General features: G+C 41.2%; 1 protein-coding gene across 15 annotated transcripts in view; it reads right to left on the minus strand.

Annotated features, from left to right (window-relative positions):
• NDST2 (N-deacetylase and N-sulfotransferase 2) overlaps positions 1 to 25,671 on the minus strand; it is a 137,755-nt gene that overhangs the window by 45,943 nt on the left and 66,141 nt on the right. For 10 of the 15 annotated variants that reach the window (XM_054831047.1, XM_054831033.1, XM_054831030.1 and 7 more), the window contains one exon: positions 5,786 to 5,846. The gene's annotated coding sequence lies outside the window, so the exon portion shown is untranslated. Of the gene's footprint in view, positions 1 to 5,785; positions 5,847 to 9,541; positions 9,774 to 17,152; positions 17,219 to 25,671 lie in introns of those variants that run through there. The other 5 variants (XM_054831040.1, XM_054831034.1, XM_054831041.1 and 2 more) reach the window with 2 other exon arrangements.

Consider the following 25,671-nt stretch of genomic DNA (forward strand, 5'->3'; position numbering starts at 1 on the left):
TGGCCTTAAGTTTGTAAATAACTCCATCTTGAAAAGTTAAATAAAAAACAGAGCAAAATGCCATTGTCCAAGCAAATCTGCTAACAGACCTATACTGAAATCCTGGCTTCATACCCCAAAAGACACTCAATAATTCTCTCCGATGCATCTCATTTATTGGGCTATACTACAAGGCGTTTACTTGGACCTTTACAATGACTTTAAACAGCTAGGCAAAACACATTCCTCGTGCCCTGCCATGTCAGAGGGACATATGCTTTTCTGGTATGTATTTTTCAAAATACCTCAGGTTTAGGATGCTGTTTACACTGATTATACTTGAGAAATGGACAGGGGCTGAATGGTTCTGGAACAACCAAGACGTAGCAAGATGTTTAGTTTACATTCTTTGAAAAATTTTCTTGATCAAGCCTTATTAGTAAGCCACCACAGCACGATAGCATTGATGGTGCTATCCCTGAACAATTCTTAACCTCCAGACAGAAACACATAACAAATCTAGTGTGGTTTATAGTAATGTGCCAAACAAGAATTTCTCACCCAGTCTCACCCCCGCCCCCCCCAGTCTCCTCTGTGCACAGATCCTGTCCCCCAGGGCTCTGTCCACTGTGTCACTGATTCACTTTCCTTTACCACATTTTACAGGTAGAGACAACACACAGGATATGCTGTAGCCAGTGCCATAAATCTTGAAACTCTCACTGGAGCCAATGAAGACCAAAAATGTTTGTGTGCAAATTTCACCGGAAAAATACTAGCAAAGATAGGTCACTATTGAGGTACTTTAATACTGAACTAAGTACCTGAAAAAAATCAGATTTCTTTTGAGTTCCTTCCATCCTTCCTCACCAAGTATTAATAAAAAACCTAGATTACCCTAGCTCTTCTCAAAAAGATACTTGGACACAAAGCAGATTTTCTGAGGATGACCGCGGGAGGAGGGAAAACTTCTTGTTCTCTTTAGCAGCCACAGAAGGGATAAGAGAAGATTTAATAATGCATTTAAACCCAGCCAATATCTGTTTGTTAACAGAGGAACAGCTTCCTGTCCTGAATTTCCCCTTTAACTGAGGTTAACAGAGATCCACTCCACAGCACAAAGACAACTACAGTTAAACCCAACAATAGCTTATTGGCATAACAAGCCATGTGAACATTGCCAGAATTGAGGCAGGGATGGGGACTAAGAAAGGAGACAGACCCTGCAGACTTGTGCAGGTACAATCCATTCAACTCCAATAAGCTAGTTTTATTTGCACAGATTTTGGTAAATTTCTAGCTGGCTTGAATATTTATGTTGTCACTTGTGAAATCTACCCTACCTGAAATTCAATTGAAGACAGCTATGACTTATTACCCTTTTTTTTTTTTTGGCCTGTCACTGAAATAGAAAACAAGAGTGGTTCTTGAGAAGGTCTAGTTGTAGTTGACTTTGGGATTAAGGGGGGAAAAAAAACCCAAACAAAAAAACAGTAAAAGGTTTGTATTCCTAAAAACATACCTACCTCTGTCTCTTACATCAGGAGACAAGTGAGCCATCATCTACCCTGTCTGGAATGAAGTGCCTATCTGAGGGATGACAAGAATTTCTGGGGCCAGAACAGGCATGTGAAAGAAAACCCTTTTCTTCCTCTTCAGTGAAATAAAGAGGGTCTATTATAGGCACCAGTTATATCATTAAAAAATGTGAGAGATGATGGCATACAGAGTAAGCCACCTTTCACTTGTCCCACTAAGGAGCTGGAGGTGTCAGGACCCTGAGGGCACCATAAGCCCGTAATGGCACAGACCAGCCTCACGTGGGACCTCCACACACTCCCTCTGCCTATGACCCAGCATCCCCATTTAAGCTCAGGCCTGGGCCTTTGCTCTTTGCCTGAACTTTGCTGTAGGTGTACCTGTCTGCAGCCCTGCCTCTGGCCCCATCTCCTGGATTGACTTAGGCTGTAGGAAGCTTGTCTCTTGGAAAGACTCCTTGTATATACACTGTAGCTTGTACCCAGTCCTGCCTTTGTCCCTGTCCTGGGTGGACTTTGGACCCATGCCGTAGCTCTGTCTCCAGCCCTGTCTTTTAAACTCTTGGATGGTGCCTCAATCACTCCATCTCGCCTGGGACTGTCAATAGACCCTGTTACCAGCAGCCGGCTCTGCCTGCCATGCTCAGACCCTGTGGGACTGCACCCCATCGGTGAGGGTACTGCCTGCACTGGGGTCACCCTTGCCTCCTGGCTTGCCTCAGCTCCCGGCCCTTGCTGTGCCCTGACAAGAGGCTGGTACATAGTGGTTGCAGGAACAGATTTAAAAATCAATGGAAACAATATTCATCTCTTGTAACTGGTGACTGGTCAGGTCCTTTCTGGGAAGGCCTCCAAGTTGTCCATAATCACAACATAAGTTGATTTCCAAGCCTTTAAGCATGGCCTTAGGACAGATCTTGGCAGTTTGGTGAGGGCCTTAGCGCAGTAATGGATCAACAGCTTTAATGCCAGATACAGAAAATATAATCTGAGAGACTAATAAGAGTTTTGTAATATAGAAGCACATGAATCATTCTGTGGAAGAAGGTGAAGGAAAGGAAGAACATGTGTTTGCATTTATATGAGAAAACTTAATGGCAATGTGTTACTTTTCCTCTTCCATGTTGAAGTAGAAAAAAAGCTCTTGATGTATTTAACACAGCATTCCCCAACCATAAGATTATATTCATTTAAAATCCAGGGCAAGAAGGGCGAAAAGGACCAGAGTTAAGCCATTCAATTGACAAACAGATGACAAATTCAGAAGAGCGAAATGTGTCCCTGCCAGAGTACCCTAAGTTGTGCCCTTCTGCTTTGTCATTAACTTTTCGTCTCTGTTCAGCTGTGCTCACGTTTCTTATCTCACAGAAGACCTCCAAAGCTCACGTGGGGATAAAGTAAGCTTATATGGAGGAAAGGATAATGAGGTTAGTAGGTGTTGCTATGCAGGTTGCTACCCTTACACAGTCTTTACACTTAGTAGTGCCTACAATTTGAGACAGTTATTTCATTTTTGTATTCATCTTTAATACTCAACAGGCTCATCTTCAGCAACAGCCAACCCTTAAAAACAATGTAAATAGTAACTGGCAAAAATCCACCACTAACTTGCCAGTTCTTTTGAACTTCAGTCCAATAAACTAATTAAAATGTTTAAGACCAAATCCTGTCCAAGCACTAGAATTCATCTCTGTTGCATAAATGCGGCATGATGTCATGAAGACATACCATCTAAGTAAACCAGCATACTTCTGGAGATGTTTCAATGACAGTACCTCACAGATATGATTAGATCAATTCCACAAGTTTCAGAGGAACTGGTTACTATAACCTGCCCCAGACAAGGAAATGAAGAACTGGTGACTGCAAAGAAATACATGATAGACAAGTTCTTAATAGAACCAACTGACAGAACAAAATAGACACAGTGAGGAACCAGGAAAAGATAAAATATAACGGAAGAGAAAAGGACTTATTTGTCCCTCTACTTCTGCTATGACTGAAGAGAGTTGAGATGTCTTTTAGAAAAATAAAGGATTCTTGAAAAGTAAGTTGCAGGCATTTTGTGGCTTGTTCTCTTATTTTTTCGGTAATTTAACTGTGGGATATTATTGGCATAGGCATCTCATTGCAGGAAACATTAAAACATTATTAAACAATAAGTAAGTATTGCTAATGATGAACTAAGCATGGGTTAGCACAAGGAAAGCCCAAAGTCCACTTTTAAATTAGTAACAGTAACTTACAGTTTCCAATAACTCTACCTTCAGGTATAGTGAAATGGGTTTGCATGGCCTACCTGGCTATATATACTGCCTGGTCCCCTCTCTACCTGCTACCATTTCTACATTTTTTGCTGTCTTTTCCCATTTCCTAGCCTTAGTGTCAATGAAATCATAGGTGCAGTGGCTGTAGCTGAAATCAAACATTCTTCTCCCTTTGCTGTTCTAGCCATGACGTCACATATACATCAACATTAGTAGAATATAGGAAGCATTCCATTAATATTTTCACTCCCTCACTTGTTATAAATATTTATCAATTTCTCATGTGAATATTACACCAAGTGTCGCTGGAATTACACATCTCTGGATTACACCTCTATTCAAGCTGGACAGAATGCTAATGTGGTCATTACACCCATTCTACTCCATCACAAATTTTTGTTTAATTTATTCTGGTTCTACTCTTGAGTTTGCAAAAGTAGCTCTGGCTTCTATTACAACTCTACTCCTCAAAACACTGTATTACAAGTACAAAAACCTTTATCACATGTTTCATGTTATTTTTGCTCCTTTACTAGTTTCTGCAAATTGCACCTGCCAAACTGACAACAAAAAGTTTACAGGAGACAAGACTTACTATTTGAATCGCATTGGAAGAACTAGCTATGAAAACAGGGGCACACCAGCTACACAGGTCCTACCTCTTTTCCAACCCTCCAAAATCCTTTTATCTGAGCAATGCCTGAGGACCCTTGTCTACAGGTCTCCAGAAAACTCAGGCTTAGGGTTGAGAGAACAGGAAAACACAGACCTGCACTGTGAGTGGAGCTGGGAAGGGGCTGCCAAAAGAAAGTGGGAGCTGCACGGAGACTGGCCCTGGAAGAAATCTTTCATTTGGGCAACAATATCAAACTTTTCTATGGCTTCCCAGGAAAATTACGGTTAAAGTTCAGCTTCCAGTTGACAGACAGAGGAAGTTTAGAGCTGTAGCATGTGTAGGGCTCAAAGAGTCTGAAGTCCCTCTTTTTAGCATGTCTACCTCTCTTCACCACCTGAGTTTCTGTACACTATTCATCCAGACAGAACTGAGTGAAAAAAACGTAGGACTCCTTTCCTTCAGCACAGAATTTAGACAAACCTAGTATTTCTATTTTTAATTACATTTATGATATTTCCTGTGGGTATAAGTCATGAATGCAGCTCCAGTATGCTGGGAGCAACGTAAATACAGTCATTCCCAAAGGGATCTTACAGCTGTTATGCATGGGTCAGAGATTCTGTGAAATGCAAAATCTGAAACTTTAAAAGCTTTTTAGCCCACATCCTTCCCATTCCTTTTCAAAGGCAGAGTTAATGGATACTGAACAACATTGCCCCAAATTTTGCCCACAAGGTATGGAAGTAGTAATTCTGTTTATATAAAGTAATATTTAGCAATAAGCAACCACTCGGTCCTATTTCACTCAGGAACTGCATCAGAAATTCCTTTCTGATCCAAATTAACTTGTCTGCCACTTCATGCTGGCAGCTGAAGACAAGACACAGGGAATTGTTTCCTCTGCAAATCATTCTAAGGGGGGAAGGAGGAGTGCAACTTCACACTGCAGCATACAAGTCTAGCTGCCTCCTCCTCCCTAGAATTATAGAATGGTTTGGGTTGGAAGGGACCTCAAAGATCACCTAGTTCCAACCCCCCTGCTACGGGCAGGGACACCCTCCACTAGACCAGGTTGCCCAAAGCCTCATCCAGCCCGGCCTTGAACACTTCCAGGGATGGGGCATCCACAGCTTCTCTGGGCAACCTGTTCCAGTGCCTCGCCACCCTCACAGTAAAGAATTTCTTTCTAACATGTAATCTAAATCGACCCTCTTTTAGTTTAAACCCATTACCCCTTGTCCTGTCACTACATGCCCTTGTAAAAAGTCCCTATTTTCTTGCCTCTTATTTTGACATGAGACCACTCAAAAGGACTTAAGTAAGCTCTTCCCCTTACCAAATCTGGAGATGTCAGCCCATAAAAACACAAAAGATTCTGCACTTACCTCTGATCACAGTCTGGTGAAGGAAAAATACTCATCAGCTGCTTCTCTCAGGAACAACGTTCTGTTTTAAAATAAATAAAAAAGAAACAAGACTTTAAACAGTGCTTCTCTCTCTTCCCTAATATTAGCCTCCATCAGTGTTCGTAAACATTTACTTAGCAGGAGCACCTTCGCTCTCCAGAACCAAGGTAATGATTACATTACACTAACCATGGCATGAGGACAGAACGAGGCCATGCCAACAGCCTTGTTGGCACCGACTAGACAATGACGTAGGGTTGCACTGCAGCAGGCTCAATTGTGCAAGAGTGAGAAAGAGTAGGGCAAGATGAGAAACGACAAGTGCGGCGGGGGGGGGGGGGGGGGGGGAACAACCAACAAACCAGGAACCTGGATTTAGAGGTAAACCACAAAGAAAAAAGAAAGTTCACAGAACACACAAATGCACTATGAGCTGAGAGAACTGGACATGCCACTGTAGTCCTAATGGGATTTCTCACACCTGTTCATTAATATCGTTGCCTTTGAAACAGCCAACAAAGCAAACTATAAGATGCTACCTTCTTTAGTGTTGGCCACAGCTAAATCAGTTCAGTAAAACCAGTGGTGTGACAAAGTCTGTGTAGTCTATTGCCAAAGCCTTTTAAAGAGTCAGGACCATTAGGCATACTGAGAAACAAAAACAAACCACTGAAGGACGGAGTTACACCCTTCCTCCACCCCTCTACCTGGCTAGTGATCACACAGATGAAAGTACTTTGTGAAGCTAACTGAAGCTCAGGAAACTTCTGTGCATGTACACACACACAGAGGGACGCACACACAGAGCAGCTTGGCAGTGAGAGTGTCTCAGTGGAGTCACCGAAACCCCAAGGGAGGGCACAGATTAGAGCTAAAGTGGTCAGAGCTAAAAGGCTGACTTTACTATACCTGGTGGATAGCCTCTAAAGGCAGCTCTTCCACATCAGCTCCATCTCAGATACACAAGTACTGCCCTGTAGCTTTCCAGCTCACACAGACCTTGATTCAGCAAAAAATCTGACCTTTGAGTTTCCAATAATCTTTAATACCTCTACAGCCAGTTAGTAAACAAATAAGAACCACATTTGCACTGCCTGTAATATAACCAAATGCGCCCAAGCTCCCTGCCTTCCACACAAATTTACAAGACCAAAATTTTCTCTTTTCCTGGTTAGATAAAGATTAGAAAAAAGCACCTAGCCTTCCTCAGCACACAACTCTCCTCTTTTATTTTCATGCATAATTCTTATGTTTCTTCACTAAATAGTCTGAGAAGGCAGAATGAGAAGCCCTGCACACCTGGCCTCCACAGATCCCAACACACCAGGGTAAACATCAAACCAGTCAGATGCAACAATGAAACAACTAAACTACAAAAGAGGTGAATGTTTGATGTCACTGTAAAAGGAACAGACAACTAAAGAAATGTTTTTCACAGAACTGTGACAATCCAATGAAACTGACCAAGGAAAACAATCAAATTAGGAAGTTAATTATTATTAGAATGTATACTATGGCTGTGCATAAGACTCGCACGTGTCCGCTACCTCCCACGATAGTCATTAAGACCCACACAAGCAGATACACCAACATTCAACTAATGGCATTTAATGCAAGTTTCCCATAGGGGCTGGCTGTTTCACCACAAAACATCTTGCACTTTCTGATGCAAACTATTAACAAAGTGGCAACTTGCATTAAGATGGAGTATCACTCTGGTCTAGTTGGTTTTACTTTCCAGAATAGAGCAGACTTGAAAAAAACCCAAAAGGATCAAAAGATCACAAATGCAGGGAAGATACTCAAAGAGGAACATGAGTTACAAATAATTTTCTCTTCAGCTTTTAAAAATGCAACTTGCTCACACTTACAGAAGCTCAAGACAATTATATCAATGAGGTAAAGAGAGTCCCGCTCTTTGCAGTCCCACATTTTCCCACTAAGGCATGTCACAACTGATAGAAGTAGAAACACAGCAGGGCAGGATAAGAGGGGAGGCAGAATTTAACACCAGTTGAATGGGGTAACAAGGAATTTAAACTGAATGCAATAATTGATAAGTAGCCAGTTATGCACCACAAAGAACAGAGTAATATTATCAAGCAGATAGATTTTTCCATCAGAAGAATATGACTGGAATCAGCCAAATCTGATTTCACTGCAAGATTTATTTTAAAGAACCTTTAAAGCACCATTAAAGGGATGACACTGCTGTCACTTCCACAGAAAGCCAAGTGATGTGGCAAAAACCTTACCTAAGAATTTCCCATTTCCCTCCTCCATACACACTCATCAGCCTATGTAGTCCGTGAGAAGTAAACAGGCACATGTTACCACCACTATCAACAGCTGCTAAACACCACCTCCCAAACACTTAACAGAGAAGGCAACACCACACTTCATCTCTAGGCATCAAAGCATTTACTCATGACAATGAACCTCTGCCTAGCACACAATTAAGTGATTTTGGAAAGATGTCATTAACTCTAGGAACATCATATCTTTTCCCGTGTTTGTATTTAGTTTCAAATTTACCAGCCATAACAACAGAGCGGGCAAGCTCAGAAGCTTGCGTGCCGGCCACGCACGCTCCTGCAGGAGCTCCTGTTAGGGTGTGTGCTGTATGGAAACTCAATAAGCAATGACATTTGTATTCCTGACAGTTTTATTTCTTAAAACACCAGCCACACTGGAAGTTTCACTTTACTTTTTACTCTGGAAAAAAGGCCAAACCTGAGTGTAACAGATGCTGTCTGGAACGCCCAGGACACGTACAAGGGCATGTGTGTGGTCCATTACAAGATAAAACATAATTCACTATTACAAGATAAAACAGCTTTCAGGAAAAATGAGAAGGGTGCTTAGTTTTTCTAAGCATAAAAACCTTAATATTTACACTAATCAAATACAACAGGGTCCACTTAGTCAGAAGAACAGCATTCACATGGGAGCCCAACCAAGTAGAACTATTTTCCCATGAAGATCTTATCCTCAGAATGGGCAAACAATCCAACTCATACTAGACAGACAACAGTTCTACTCTATATGCCTCTGTAGTAATTACACAAAGAAACATGGTAGTCCTTAGTTTAATAATAATAATAATTATTATTATTTTAAAAGCCCAAATCAGAAGCAGAGTGAAAATATAAAATGATAAAGCACACATTGGAAAAACATAGAAGGTAGCCTGGTATGGTCAAAATATGAAAAGATTCACAGGGACATGAACAGAGAGTAGAAAGTCCTGCTTAGTAAATGGTGGAGATTTTTAGTTAATTTCTGTGAAAAAATAAAACAGAGAATAAAAACCACAGAGACCTGAGGTTTACATTTCTTCCTGAATAACAAATACTTTATAACATCACTGGAAGAGTTGTGTAGCTTTACAGTTCAAAGCTGCACAAAGACAACACAGAGCAAAGACAGGGGTGACTTTTAGTGGGTATGGAGAGGAAGGATAGATGGACTGCAGCAATCAGACAGGAAAAAGGGGAAAATATACATAGAGACGAGGGAGAGAAAAGCCATAGAGCTATGTGGGAAGGAGAGAAACCAAGGAACAATTATCAGAAAAAGTCACTATCAGAAACTGCAAATGCTCAAGCAAGAAGCACCATGGAGAAAATTGCATTCCCTGTCAGGACCTCCTAGGAAATGAAAGAAATGGAAACTAGGCAGCAAGGATATACTTGAAATAGTTAATCAAGGACATTTGCCATCAAAACAGATTACCTTAACACATATAGCTCCTTTATGGCTCATTCATGTGCATCCAGCAGAACCAGTTTGAGAAGGGAAATGGTTTCTGAGACGCAGTGAAGGTCTTAAGTGAATTCATATTTCTGATGAGAGAAAGCTGTCTCATTTTCAAAGTTCTAGAATTGAACTCTTAAATTTCTCCCTTCCCTCTTGTATGATGGGTTGTCTTCAACATAATTCATCAGAGAAACTTTCACAACAGAAGAAGAAGGCAGAGCCATCTGAGGAAGGAGCAGCATCAATTCAATAACGTAAAGCAAACGGCTTAGCACAGTTCATCGTTCAGCAAATGCCCTACTTCAGATCTTGCACGTCCTTACGTGGCATCACTCTGTCTGCACACAACAAAGGAAAAGATACCTCCCAATAAGCCTTTTCATGGCATGGAGGGCATGTGGCCTAGTCCCCATCTGCCATCAGCATGGCAATGCTTTCTCGCAACTGTGCTGCTCTGAAATGCCCATGACCCTGACTGCTCCAGCAGTCCAGTTTTCAGAAAGGCCAATGCAAGCAGTGAAGTGTTAAAACCATAATGCTGTCTTTGCCTCTGTCCTTTTCTCTCCTCCTATCAGCTATATGTCTCCCAACAAGCAAAAAAGCAAAACCAATTGCAATCAAGGCCAATGGGGAAAAAAGAGATCAGTAACAACCTTCTTCCCAATGCTGCAGCCTAGCAGCTAAAATCATGCCATCTTTGTGACAATAAATTTGTAAAAAAGGGTGAATGACTACAACTAAAATATTAGAAAAAGATCTCTCCTTGTTCTCTTTTGCTTTCTGCTCTCATCACGCAGGTAGGAAGGAAATAGCCTTCTCAGCTGATGAACTTCCATTGCTACAATTCTCTCCCCCCGCCTTGTTTCTCACTGTTCCTCAATAAGCAAAGAATGGTCATGAAGAAGGAAAAATTATGATTTATGTATTAGACAGATATATCTTAAGACACTGTCAGTTTCCATCCTGCCACAGAGCCACTACCTCGTGACAGCAATGCTGTAATTAAGTTCACAGCATTCAGCATTCTCTGAAGTACTGGGTCAAAGTAGCAGAGTGCTGTATTCAAACCTTTCACCCCATTCAGATCATTTAAACAATTCTGCTCATGGCTTGTTTAGGCTACTCCTCCCCAAAGCATTCAAAATTAAGAGCACCCAGAAGAACTAAAGACACCTAGTTTGGTACAAATCTTTCCCTGGTCCTAATAAACCATGGCTCTAACAGACAAAGCAATGCCTTATCTCCCCTATGCCAGTCATAAAGCCATTGTTATCTTAAGAAAAATAGCATTACAAAAAGGCAAACAAATAACCAGATTAATGAAAGGCAATCATATGTTAGGTTTCCAGACAGCCTGAAAACACCTAGGAGCCCAAATCCCACAGGAATTAACTTAATGGCAACAGAAAGCTATGTAAAGGCTTTGTGCCTCAATGGTGACCCCCAATTTACAGTGAGGTTGACAGCTACCATGGAGAGTTTCAAGAGGAAGCAGGTCATTTATTTCTCTCATTCTATTCCTCTGTTGAATAAAGCAAATTAAGTCAGAAGCCTGCTGACTTTAAGTCCATGTAATTCCTTCTCTACATTTTTCATTTATCATTGTCAATATTTGATCCGGACAGTGTTGCCTCTTCAGGCTCCTTATGCTTACTTTTATCTCTGTCTTTTATCATAAAGTGAAGTGCACTCTACATTGCAGAGGAGATTCCTCCAATATCTAAGATGATGTGGAGGAAAAAATAAAGTATAAACAGCTCATCGCTTAACCCCACAAAGGTGCCTACAATGTTATGAATTGGCAATTCCAAGTTATGATTCACTCCCACCAAGGAACTAATTAAAACTAAAATTAACATTGTTCATTTTTTATAAAGGAGAAAACCAATAAAGCCAATAATCTATACCTGAATAAAAGGTATAAAACATGTTTGATATGACTGTAAAGACATGCTGCAATAAAGAAAATGGACTTCTGCCCATAATTCAGTTCTAATGTGCTGTTTAAACAGCTTTCCTTGTACGCACTTTGAGATTCATAGTAGTAACTTCCAAGATGCCCAATAAGTGGCCATAGCACAGCTGGCTGTACAGAAAAGATACATAGTGAGAAGAGGTACTCCATCCCATAAACCAAATAAAAATTGCAGCTACAGGGCTTCTTCCTGGATGCGAACACACAAAGCTGAAGTAAATCCAAATCTGGAAGAACAAATATGCTATCTTGAAGCCAAATTGCGAAAGGATAAGACTTGTTAGCAGATGGGCTGTATCCACACCTGTTTAATTAGGTGCATTTTGCCTTTTTCAGTAGGTGAGAGGAAGGAAATTTGCATACATGGAAACAGCGAAAACAGGTAAAAGTAATTCATGCTTTCAGGGGGATAAGGGGAAAAAAGAAATCAAAACTTCTTACTCAATTACCTTTTACATGCTTAGCCAATGTTCAGCCCCAAATTCAGCTTAGCCTACGCTCAGAAACAGACATCTATCTTCAAGATCTTTCCCACACCGTGAGGTATGATTGCTTTCTTTCTCTTTCCACACAGTTTTCTCAAGCTCTACTCCTCACTGCTGCTGCTCTCCAAAACGCCTCTATACCCAGCCGCTGATGGTGAAGGCTGCAGGTGCAATCAGCTGGTGATGAACGCACAAAGTTGAACAGACTGTTCCCTCCTCCCTGGGGGCTCCCAATCACCACTGAGATTGGCTATATAAATGCTCAAAGCGTTACCGAACCTTCCCACTAATGGAAATAGATACCTGATCCATCCACAGAAGTCTCCACTATCATGTGATTTTGTTTTGAAGAATATTTAAATGCACTATTTTAACTCTGCATACCATCCCTCTTCCTTTATATTTTCTGGGATGCAGAGGTAAAACAACTTGGTACGCAAATGGATTTTAAAAGAATGTGATGCAGCTGCTTGGTCCTATTGTTCATTATGCCCAGAAAAAATCCTTGCATGAACCAGTAATTCTCTTTCTCCTTAGTTTCCATGAGACAACACTACAGATTGTGGCTACTGAGAGTAGTGCCAGAACAATGTGAGGAGAAGAGTATCAAAATTCTTTCAGTGCTACAGGTGCAAGGACTTGGCCCCATCCTTTCACTTGGTCTTTTGAAGTCAACAATCTGACTGTGGTTGCATTGTCAGGAAGAATGGCATCTGAAAAAAGGTACACATGATCAACCAACCTGAGTTCAAGGAACACCATAAATGCTTTGAGATTAGTAGTCAAAAAAGCCTGCAGATTCTCTAGGACACTGGGTTACGATAGGCAGAAGTGTCACTACTTACAGATTGACTCATGGAAGCGCAACTAAAGCAGCTCTGTGCGGCTTTGTTTGAGAGTCATTGACCCAGAAAGGCACTAAAGCAAAGCTGTACATAACACTCCCAATGCAGGCACTCAGCTCTGTACTCTGTTGCTGGAAGCAAAACACTGCATGGAGCTCCAGAATTTCATAGTTCACATCAACAGCTAAGGGAGCTTTTGTGCTTGCAATGAAATGAAAATTTCTACTTCCTTCTTAATTTCTTTTCATACCTCAAGTTAAAAGCTGTCTGCTGCCTTCCTTCTTTCTCTTCCCCCCATCTTATTCTACCCTTTCACAGTGATTCTGAGTCAATCAGTGATTAAATTCCCTGTGGTTTCGTGCAAACATCTGACTTTCCTGGCTTCACTGGAACATCAGTGAAGGCCCCCCTCCCACTCCTCTCTCATCCCAAGAGACTGAAGCATACACAACTTCGCCTGAGCATCATTTCAGAATAAGGCCACATTTGTGTTTTTAAGAGAGGCATCCAGCCAGCTGGAGGTTTCTTTATGGCTTCACTAAGTGCAAAGACTTTTAGACTCGTAGACCAAGCCAAAACCCTGACCTACCATGCCCTTGTGGGACCAACAATATTCTTCCACTACTTGAGAGAGAAAATACATGAACTGTCAGTTTAAAAAGCATGCGACATGGCAATTGAATATTATCACTCTAGGATACTATCAAACAGTGTTTCAGTAGATGAAACACAGCAGGGTCTGGGGTTTTTTTTAATTTTTTTTAAGACTTTCAATCAACTCTGCTCCATTTTAAGGCAGGTAGAAAAAATTATGCAAAAGTAGTAGCTTCAGTTTGAGTTTTAGACCACATTTACACGTCAGTCTGAGAGTCTGATCTAATGCTTGTCACAACCATCAGAAGTATTTCCACTGAATTCAACAAGCACAGGGTCGAGATTTAAATTTATGTTGTGCCCACATTTGTACATACATTTTGCCCACATTTGTACATACATTTACATATGTAAACATCATGCTGTATGGTATTATAATTATGCATTTGGCATAGAATTGTTTAAGCATTACACATGAATCACAGCAAAGGGTTGGGTTTTTTTAATAATATTTAAAAACTTCTTCTTTCTCCTTTGGGACCCAACCATAGCCCATTCTTATCTCTGTAATAACATAGATTTTCATCTCGCTAATCTTCTCCTCTCCTCAATACAAAAAGAGTATTTGCAAAGTAGATGACTAACCAAACCCCTTTCAGTTAAGGCTCACTCTGCTTAGATGTTTTGACACTCCTAAGCTATATTTTTCTACTCATTTTTTGAAAATGTATGTTCCTTTTGTTTCAACAGATTTACAATAGACAAAGTCAGAGACAATGCTCCATCTGAGTTACCTCATAAATCAGCAAAAACATCAGGGGAAACTGACTTTTTTATTCTAGTAGTACAAACAGGAATTGCCCTTGTCCAGCTTTATTTACCAGACCCATCTTGCCAGTGAACTGCATAACACTCACTCTGTGTCCTGAACACATCCATGCTCCCGTGGACCTAGGCAGCTGCAGATTATAGGGCTTTTCATGGGAAACACTTTTTTTTCTTATTCCTTCCCTTCAGCTTAACTACCAGTCCAACCTGAACAGTATAAAACCAGACAAAAGGGAAATAATTTCCCAAGTACCAACACTCAAACCACTTTGTACTTCTAATCACCATTTTCTCCAGGCAAAGGCTCTGCCATTTCACCCTCACCCAGACTCAAGTCTGACTCAACTGTCAAAAGAAAAAAAACTCTTTAAATACAGCAGCATTTGAGCCTTGTGTCAACAGAATGATAGCAAAGCTCTCCCTAAAACAGGCTAAGTATAATTTTTATGATTTACATGACAGCAAAACTATGGAACAGAGCACAAGCTCAGGCACTTATATGTCAGCAGCAGAATCAGGAGCATGAAGTCTCACAAAGAGAGTTCACAGGCTCCTAACCGCTGCCTTTTTGCTTCTGGGGCACTATTTTCTGCCCACCCTGAGCACCCCCCCGATTTTTTGTTTCATATGGAGCACAGGCCAGACTGTGAGCTCTCTGAGGTTGCTGGCATAGCCAGTGCTGGGACTGTGGTGCTCTCAAAGTTGTGTCTTCCAGGTGTCATCCTTTGTTGCCACAAGCATTAAATATCCAACATTCAATACAGGGCACCTTCAAGTGTTTACCAAAGGGAAAAGGCAGTCATTTGATGCAAAACCAATTTCCCACTAAAAATCACTGTTGTTTCCTTTTTTCCTAGTACCTTCTTGTCAATTCCAGCTCACCCTCAGTTATATATTTTCCCTACTGAAGGGCGTCCCACACTGCATCACAAAATTAAGGAAAACATTTTTTTCAGCAACAATAAGACTGATACCTTCTTACCAGGCAGAATGAGAATAGTTCTTTTAACAAAATCAGATTTTACAAGTTATCAGAGCCATCTCTTCCCTGTTTCAATGGTGGCTGGATGACAGTTTTCTGTCCCTTTTGCTGCCTTTCTTGTCTATCTCAGCTGGACTCAAGCTAATAAGCTTCTCATTAATGAAATGACTATGCCAAGGCACTGGCAGATGGCCCTATGTTCCAAGCACATCTTCCCATTCCCTCCCTCCCAGAAGCCCTAATCTATACACAGTGTAATCGTCACAAAAACATATGCTCCCTGACAGAAAGCTTCCCTTCCATTATCTCTGTACTCTAGGGGATTGCCCCTGCAACCTCAGCGACATGAAGCAACTCCCTTCCTACTCAAGTCTCAGTTTCCTATATGCCTGAAAACACATTCACCAGGTCGTGGCCAAAGTATCTGTACAAGGCTTAAAATCCATGCTAATCTCTCCATAGCACTGTCCATATCCCAGTCCGTTACTAAGCAAAATGCACACACACACACACGTGCATATGCACATTAAAAAAATATGAATATATACCTCATATTTCTTATGTGTAATACTTTGCCTCTGTTTTATTTACAGGTCCCTGTAACAGTGCATGAGCCTTTCTCTTAGATGAAAAACCATATAGTATAATTTATTATGTTGGTTACCAGTAAAATCTCTTGTGCAACATTTCCATTTAAATGCTGAGCGAGTCAATCACTAATTGAGTATCTCATATCTTAAAATAATCTGTTTGTTTCATCTGCTGGATCCCTCTCCCCCATCAATTTAATCAGATTATTGTGATTGATGAATTCATTAATACAGTCATCGTATCCTGAGAGGACAGAAACTTCTAGAGACAGAAAGTTTCGGGAAGGAAGAGCAAGCCTCTCCCTTCTGCGCACACTGATAGTTATGAGCAGAGGAATAAATGAATGCTATCAGTTTCCCAGCTGTGGGAAGGACTGCACAAAGGTTATTTCTAGACACTTAGGATCACTTTAGCTGGCTCTGCTGAAGCTCCTCAGAGAAGGCTAGGGGTATGACAGGCACAGACAGGCCACCATAATGTGAAGGGTTGTTTTAGCTCTCCAAATTGACTCTGAACCATCTGAAAAATCGTTTCTTTCAAGAGGAAGAGAAAATTTTATTGTCAGCTCTTCTCTGCATTTAATCCCAACAGTACTGAACAGGTTTTCCCCACTGTAGACAAGGAAAAACAGCAACAGAAAGTAGAAAAACTTCCCTTTAATCTTTGCCACCTCCTTTTCAACTTTAAGTTGAAAGTCTTCAAAGCAAGACCTTTTCTCATACTGCGTAACACCTTAAATCACTCCTGACTGTCGTAGGGAATAACTTAAGCTTAGTAACTCCAAAACTATCTACCTTACAAAAGGTGAAAGAGTTCATTTCTAGACTGAAACAAAACCCACTAGGTCAAATACAGGCAATGGTGGACAAGAAGAGAGAGTGAGAAATACTATTTAGGCAGCAGTAAAAATAACGTAATTATGCTTCTGTAGCTTTTGTCATTCAAAAATAAAGAAGCCAAAGCACTTTGATAGTATACCTTCCCAATCCTCCCAAACAGTAAAGGAAAATAGAAGGAACTTGGCACTTACCAGGAAAACCAGTAACTACAGAAAAGCATGCAACAGCACCGCTCAAGTACCCAAAAGCTGTGACAGCCCAAGGAGGGTGATATAAATGATCTCCACCTGTGCTTACTAGTTGGCTGAAACTGTGTTCACAAGTGAGACAACTGTGCCTTGAGCTGTAACTTTATATCTTTCTAAAAACATCATAAACCAGATAAAAATCATATTACTTAAAAATATGGTGAGACACCAAATTCCTAGGGAGAAAACCTAGTCCCTACCTTTTGCTGTCTGCTTGACAAGATGACACTGAGCATCTGAGGATCAAAAAGGCTCTCGGCGAGCATCTGTCAAGTGGAGAATTTGGATGAGGATTACTTTGGGAAGATGGCCAGCCTGGTAAACAGCAGCAAGCAAACAGGAAAGGCTACTTGTCGGAGCAATGCACAACAGGCTTCCAGAAAATAAACACACCATACGTAATAAAAGTAATTTATTACAGTTATGTGGCTTCGCACATTTGCAAATGCATTTCCCCCTTTTTAGTCTCGGAGTGATGTGCTTATTCATGCAAACTGAAAGGAAATATGTAAACAGTTTTGAAAATACAAGAAGAAAGTGTGAGAATGGAACATTTGATATGTCATTATCTTGCAAATGCTTCCAGATTCCTCTCTGGTCACTGTGTGGGCAGCACATTCCCAGGACAGAGAGCAGGGTGGGCAGGAGAAGGGTGACTGTAAAGCTATTCATGAACTGCATTTTGTCTTTTCCCGCTGAGGTTCATTAGTGACCTACTGGAGCACTCGGGAGGAGGGAGGGCTTGCTCCGGCAGGAAACGCGGGCAACAAGGAGCCTCCGACACCCAACCCGCTGGAGGAGGCCGTGCCAAGGGAGCGCGGCCCTCTCACCGACTCCCTGCCCACACAGGGCCTTTTAATTGCTCTGCTCGGGCTGCCAGCCTGCTTTGCAATCTCTCATTTGAATGTACCATATGTAATCATTCAAGAGGAAAGTTAATCCATTACAATGAAGTTCTTACAAACTGGGCAGCCCTTTCCCCAGCCCCCGCCTAAATAAAAATACATGTTACATCGTCTTGATTGCCTAGACTTTCCCTGACCCCACTGAAGCTCAGAGATGGAGGCAACAGCTCCCTGAGACAGATGAACTAGAGGACAGCGGAGAACCCGCGCTCACAGCTATGCTGACAAAGCCTAGGGACACCCAGTGTCTCCACATATTGCATCATACACCTAGCTGCTGTAAACACAGGAACCATCCTACATCTCCTTGCTACACAAATTCCCCATCACACAGCACATTATTTTTGACAACTGAAGACACTGGTAGAAGTGGAAACACAGTTTACTAGGAAACAGCTCTGCCTGGGATTTTTCTCTCGACCACTCTCTGCCTGCAGATCCTCCTTCCCCCCATTCACAGTACCCTTTGGAGCACAGGGCAGCCCTCTAACCAAGGCAATGCAAGAGAGCAAGGCCTGTCTGGAGCTCTGAAGACAGGGATAGATTTTGAAGCTGTGGTATGGAAATAATGTGCAATTGCTGGCAAGTGGATGATAAACCCCAAGTACATAACTGGTGTAAGGCTGGCTACTGGTGCAAGCTGGCTATAGACAGAACAACACTGCCTACAAGGCAAAGGAAAAGAGTGGGGGGGGAAAACAGATGGAGAATCTGGATAACTGGTTTATTTGTGCAGCCCATCATTACTCCAGGTATCCATCACAGCAGAGTGATGTGGAAATGACAGCGCTGTGATACAGCCCTGGCCCCTTTCAAAACGTTCTCCCTGTGAGAGGCATGGAGTTGCATGTTGCATTCATACACGGTAGCCTGTGAAAGCATTAAAAGAGAGCGTTTGGGGGTCTTCTGAGTTCAGGGTTAATTTCTGTCCCATTTTTAGACTGGTAACATCTGGGGCTCAAGAGACCAATGTAGGATAAAAGAGAGAGAAAATTACTCTGCCATGTAAGAAGAGAAAGACATAACAAGTAAAACTGAAATGCAGTAGAATGACAGAAGTTACTAGGCTGTGATCACAGCGGGCTGTAAACCAGAGTACATCACATTAATGAGGTAGGAAAAGATTTGTCATATGCAGAGGATTACATAGAGTCTAATAAAAACATTCTCTATTGAGAGAAAAACAAAATCCAATTCATACGGAAACAACTTTCACATTATACAAATCATGGTACAAAATGCAGAACACAAATTCAGGAAAAATGGCACGTAACACTGATGCAAAGCAAGCTGCCAATAAAATCTAATAAAATTGTAACACTGACAAACAACAAATATATCTATTTGAACTAATCAAACATAGCAGTAGGAAAAGATTTTAAACATTTGAAGTAGCAAATGCTGTACTCTAAAGAAGCAGAAACAGTGGCACAGTGAGGTTTTGATTAATAATCCTGACTTCTGTAGCTTGCAAATGAGTTGAAATGTAGGATTTGGGTTTTATGCTGCATTCACAGAGCATCCAAAACAGCTGGCACCTGATCTGTGATAAGGACTCTATGCACTTTGGCAAGACAAACAAATTGTAATCCAAACAATAATTTCATATATATGTATCCCCCTCAGAAGAACTGACTTAAGAAGAAGAAACATGATGATGCATTATATTTAGGGTTAATAACAGCAAAGTAATAAATAGTGAAAATTATAAGCACTCATACTTTTTTTTTTTTAACAGGGTCATAAATAAATTACTAACTCAAAAAAAGGGGAAAAGCTAGACACCTTCATGAAGGCACACTGTGTGCTCAGTAAGTAGTGACAGTAAAAAAAAGCAGTAAAAATGCAAATTAAGTTATATTAAGATGTATAAGGAATTAGAAGATGAGTAGTACATGAACTAACATGTGCTTTCCACTGCGAAACACTGTTCAGTTCTCACCACTTTATCCTACAACAACAGAAAACCATTGAAGTAATGGATTGAAATTGCTAACTGAAAAAAAAAATATAAAGGAAAACATCTGAAGTCTGTGGGTTTTCTTATTCTTTTTTTTTTTTTTTTTAAATCCAACAGGAGGTTTGAGAGGCACATGAAAAAATCTGAAACAGTCAAGAGGAGAGACTGGACAGATTAAGAACTATTAATTTGGTTTCCTAATAAAAGAACAAGGGAATACACAGTGAGACTCAGGGGAAAAAATTTGGGTAATTTGAGATTATATAGTTTCACATCATACACAATTATCCAGTAGTGCCTGCTATGGCATTAACACTGATGTTAAGAACATTATGAAACATTAATATTTATAATAAACGTATCTGAATTAATAACAATAAACATCAATCACAAAGCACAGAAACACTCCTGTTTGAAGGCACAACATAATAAACATCTAGGAAAAATGTAATATAATAATCTTCTCCAGATTTTTTTTCTGAAACAATGAGAGCTACTGTTGATAAGGACTTTGAATCTTCATGGACAGATGCTCTGATCCACTATGGGCAATGGAGAAGACATACCAGTAGCATTTTCTTCTGCAGGAAAAACATGTTGTAAATTACATCACTGTAGCTACAGAGATAAAAAGTCTTATGAACTGTGCCACACAAACACAAAACAAAGAGGAGCTTATAGTTTAAACTTAAGAAAAGAGACAACACAAAGATGTATAGGCAAAGCTGCAATAGAAGGGAAGACAACAGTAATCAACAATACTGGTCTAACTTTTCTAAAATCAAGGGGTTTTTGTAGGGATTTTGAACGTTCCTAGAGACCTTCCTCCACATGAGGGACAGAAGGGGAGGATAGTACTTTGACAATTTACGAAGTACAGGATGGAAACCGTTATCATTGACCTGAGATAAAAGAAGTTATTGACTGCCACAAAAAGGAAGACAGTACTTATTTTTTGACAAGATCTTATCCCTTCACTTTAGGATCCCTTTCATTGCAAGAACCCGTATCAGCAATACAGATAGCGACCACCACCAATGGTATCACCACCACCTCCCATATTGCTGCTCCTGTGGCAAGTATAGAGACAGAAAAGAGAATTTTTGCTATGTGCCATGTGTTGTTTACCAGTACTGTGGGTGGCTGGTGTCAGGCAGGAACAGCTTTAAAAAACAAAACAAAAAACTCCTAAAATACCACCAGCAAGAAAAGAAATGCTCTAAGCCTGTGCTCTCACGTTTTCACCTTTACAACTGTTTCAGCTTCAAAAGGAGACAGCGATCTTGCAGGTAGTTTGTTCCACCTCTTCTGGCTACTTTCTCACCAGAAATGACTCGGTAAAATGTGTTCTGGTCTCAGGGTGCATCAGGGGGCTGGCTACTCCAAGAGTGGAAGAGCAGGAGACCCTAGGGGACTTATGGGGTGCAGTCCCACCGTATCTGAACATGGCAGGCAGAGCTGTGTGCTGGTGACAAGGTCCACTGACAGTCCCAAGCAAGGAGAATGATGAAACAGGTCCAAGGGCCACCTGGGGTCCAGTTAGGAGCAAAAGGAGATGGAGTCAGGGACAGGACAAGACAGAAGAAACACTATCTACAACATAGGTTCACGGTCCATGCAGGAAACAAGGCTGGAGACAGAAAAGGAGACAGGCAGACCTACCACACCACTCAGGCCAGGACCGAAGGCCCAGGCCTGAGCTTGAGGGCAGTCCCTGTACCCCTGGGGAAACAGCGCACAGGTGGGGGTCCCAAATGAAGCTTCTCAGGGCACTGGTGTCCTCAGGACTGATGCTTAGCTGGTTTCTGTAACCTCTGAGCGCAAGGAAGGGCTGTGCACATCTGAAAGGACAGATGACCTGCCAAAGGTGTGGTGTGCAGGGTGGTTTATATTCACACATTCTACTGTCCCCATGGGAATATACACAGAATTACAGATCTCTGAAAGTGGTTTTTGCCATGGGAATATACACAAAATTACAGGTATTTGAGAGCAGCTTTCCTACTAATTACGTAAACATATTCCTGTCATATATGGAGGGGGAGGAAATACTTTTTTCCCACTTCAGCTGCACCAGAGTGCTCTCCTGTAATTGCTCTTTCAACCCATACAGCCTCTTTATACCAATGCAATCCCCACTCAACTATACCTTAAAAGGTCTGAAGCAGCACTGTGCCTCCAGCAATCACTATCCCAAGTGTTCTAAAATGCTCTTGACAATACAGGCAATACAACTGCATGCCCTTCTTCCAGCTTTGCTATTGTCTCTCACACCCTCTTCAAACAAAGATCAGGGGATGGGGAGCCTCACCTTCAAGAGAAGGCAGTCTTGGAAGTTAGAAGGAAGGAGAATAGTGAGGAGGTGTGACACAAGCAGGGAACAGCAAACCTAAACAGAAGATAAAAATCTTCTGGACTAATTCCTTCCACACAAGCAGCGCTGAGCTTGTCTACACCGATACTCTTCTTTAAAATTTCCTCTGTTTCACTGCTGCCAGTGCCTGCAGGGGTTGCAGCGTGAAGTGCTGCTCTGTATCAGTTTCCCAGGCACAGCCATTACACCCGTACGCTGATTCCAATGGGAGATACTCATTTCCCTCTTGCCTGGGATTTCCTTGCTTTAAAATACTTGACAAGCATGGCCCAAGAGTTTCATTTCACACGTTCAACTAGGTCATGAAGAAAAGTACTATGGATGCAGAAAAATAAAAGCCTTCTGTAATTTGTTGGGTTTTGCCACAAAAAACTGCCATAATTATTAAATCTTCAATTAAAAATCATACTCCTAATTTTTTTTTTTGTCAAGTAGCTTAAAAATTTAAAAGTACACAAAGTTGTTATCAACGTTCAGCCAACAGTTACAACACACTGACCTCTACCTTAACTCAACATGGCTCTAACTTCAAAGCCTTCTTCAAACTATTTAAATACCAACATTATTAAGCATAGCAGGCATGCTGAATACTCAAATGGAGCCAGCATGCTTTATGTGAAACCCAGTATCTGCATTTCCTCCCCCTTATTTCCCAGGCTAAGCTTACCCATCCTCCAGAGCAGGACTTTCCTGTCACACTTCTGACAGAGAGGAGTGGTGATTCCCTGCTCTGTCATGCTTGGACTGCTGCTTTGTATTTCCCAATCTCTTTCCCTTTTTACTAACTGCAATGGAGGCTAAGCACATAGCTTCTTTGTTTCAAGTCACAGGCTCGCACCCTTATCCCAGTGGTTCTGCAGGCACCGTCGCGATTGCTGATGGAGAGAACTGAAGGCTGGACTGAAATCCAAGTGCGGCTCTCCTGCTGTACACCTGGCAGAGGTGAATGGAGATCCCCGCTACCACTGACTGAGCTGGGGGGGCTCAGGAGGGTTCATGCCTGACTGCACCTGCTCGTGTCATTTTAGAGGCTGTAACACTATGGAGATTTCCTTAAATAAGTAGCATATAAGGAATCTGCAAGTATTACCTTCAGAAGGACAAAACAATACATGAATTTTTGCAATCATTCACAAAATTAACCAAGAACAGAGCTATTGTAAAAGGCTCTGTCTCATAAGATGACAGGCAAGTGGTGGAAAAGCCTGGACTGCTAAAGCCCTTCAACAGAGACTTTCTGGAGCTTCCAGCATCTTTTTCACCATGTGTGTTACTGATCATGCATCTTGATTGACACTGAAGCAAAAACACCACATCAAGAAAATTATCTGCATCAGGAAATGCTGTAGTTGAACCAATGTCAAGAAGAGTTTAACTGTTTAACTATCAAATGCTTAGCATACTTTAAAAGTAAGGCAAAACTTTCAACAATTTCTCAATCATCACTCAGAGGCTGCCATTAGTAACATTTGGATCTCAAGAGCATTCAGTAGTACATACTGCTGATACCCACCAGCAAAAGAAATGTTTAGTAGCCTGAAAAACGCCCAAGGGGTAAAATTGCAACAGCTCATTTAAGATGCAGCTATGAAACTGCACAAATCAGGAGCACAATCCCAGAGGAACAATCTTCACAAGTTTTCACAAAAATTATTTTTATTTTTTTTTTTAAACTCTTCTCCTTTCTGTCTCTTAAGGGTCCTGGGTGCAGTTATGATACCCAGAATAGTACTAATCATTGTGGTTTATGTATAATTTTCCTCCTGGTCTGTAAGTCCTCCTGGACTTTTAGTCTCTCCTGAAAACCAGAGCATGGAGTAATACACTGTTCACTGAGACCCTTCCTTTTAGACTGCTAGATTCCAAGGCACAGTCTTTTAAATCAAATTACTCTTAAGGCTCATGTCAAGTGGTAAATGCATCAAATTCTTGGCTCCAACAAAAACAGAACAACTCCCTCCAACCTAGAAGACATATACTTTGCAGGATAAAATTTTCAGAATTGTCTTTTACCTAAAAACCATAGACCTTGTGCTTCTAAGTAATAATTTGCTTTTTAAAATATTACCCTTGAACATGATTTTCTGTAAGTGGAAAGGAAAAAGGAGGAATCTGAATATAAAGAGTCTGTGAGCGCATCGGGAAGTCTGTGTTCTGTGCTCACAAGTTAACCAGTACTTGGCACAGATACTGCATTTTTCCCCCACGAGTTATATCCCCTGTCTCCAAAGTAATATATTTTAGTCCTATCTACAGAAGGTACATACGGTAAATTGAAGTTTAGACATCCTTAAGCTTATGTACCAGCAAAGGACTTCAGTTTACAGTCACTTTCTCCACTCCCTTCCCAGAGTAACTTAGCCTCTGAGTGAGGTCATTCTCCGCTAGTTTGCAATGATCTGTTTTACATTCTGGATACTTGCTATGAAACCTCAGAGGAGCTGAGGGATAGACAGGGAGTAAAAGCTGGATCTAAGAGACCACTCCAGCACAAATATCCCAGATCAATTACCAATATAGATTCATTGCATTAAAAGCTGCTTGTTTCTGAACCCTTCCTAAAAGCTCCCTCATGTACACAGTCCTACTGTATGTAATGATGGGATAAATTAAAAATGGTAGGAGAGAGAGGAAAAAAAGAAGACGTAAAGTAAGTTTACTTAAGGAAAGGTAAACATGTTCAAAGAAACAATCACAAACACAGTAATATCTACAGACTCAAGCTGGAATTCAGATAACAGATTTCTGGTACCTGATATACAAATCATTGAGAAGTCTTGGCTACTACAGTCAGTCTTAACACACCGAAGCCTTCTACAGCAAAGCTTTCCATAGCATCACTGGAAAGCTTTGAGTACTAGCTCATCTTGCATCTGTAAGATGTACCTTCTTTTAAAACCTGGAAGACATACTTTGATGAGGAAGGGTAAGGCAGGAAGGGATGCCAGGACTTGCCTATAGGTTCAAGCAGTCGTTCTATCATTTCGCTGCAGAGTACTCTCGAGCACTTTCTTAGATCACTTCCAAGTTGAAATCTGTTTTCCCCTCTCAGACATGCTTCTATTCCCTCAACATGCTGCCAGAATTATTACTTTGGCAAGAAACTGTCAATATATCACTACAGGGTTAATTTCCTTTTACCTTCTACTATCACACTTGAGTGCAGAGTGCTCAGCTTGGCTAAAAGCTCAAAGGGCATGAATAATGTAAGAGGACTCCACTTTGAGGACCATTAATGCCTCAGAAAGCCTTCCCTGGATCTCTCACCAGTTCTCACTTGCCTTATCTTTCATTTCCTTTAAACGTTACAGTACCAGCCTAAACCAAACTCAAAGCTCTCACATCTAGCACCTCCCCACCAGTGCTGCAGCCAACAGACTATCGGGACTTAGGACTCAAAGCCGGGCCAGGAGGGAAGTGACCCCTGCAGCCTCCTGGCTATGCCAACCAGGTCCTCCACCTTCTCAGCCTGCTGTCAAT

Source organism: Grus americana, chromosome 7 (genome assembly GCF_028858705.1).
Source record: "Grus americana isolate bGruAme1 chromosome 7, bGruAme1.mat, whole genome shotgun sequence".
NCBI classification, from domain to species: Eukaryota; Metazoa; Chordata; class Aves; order Gruiformes; family Gruidae; genus Grus; species Grus americana.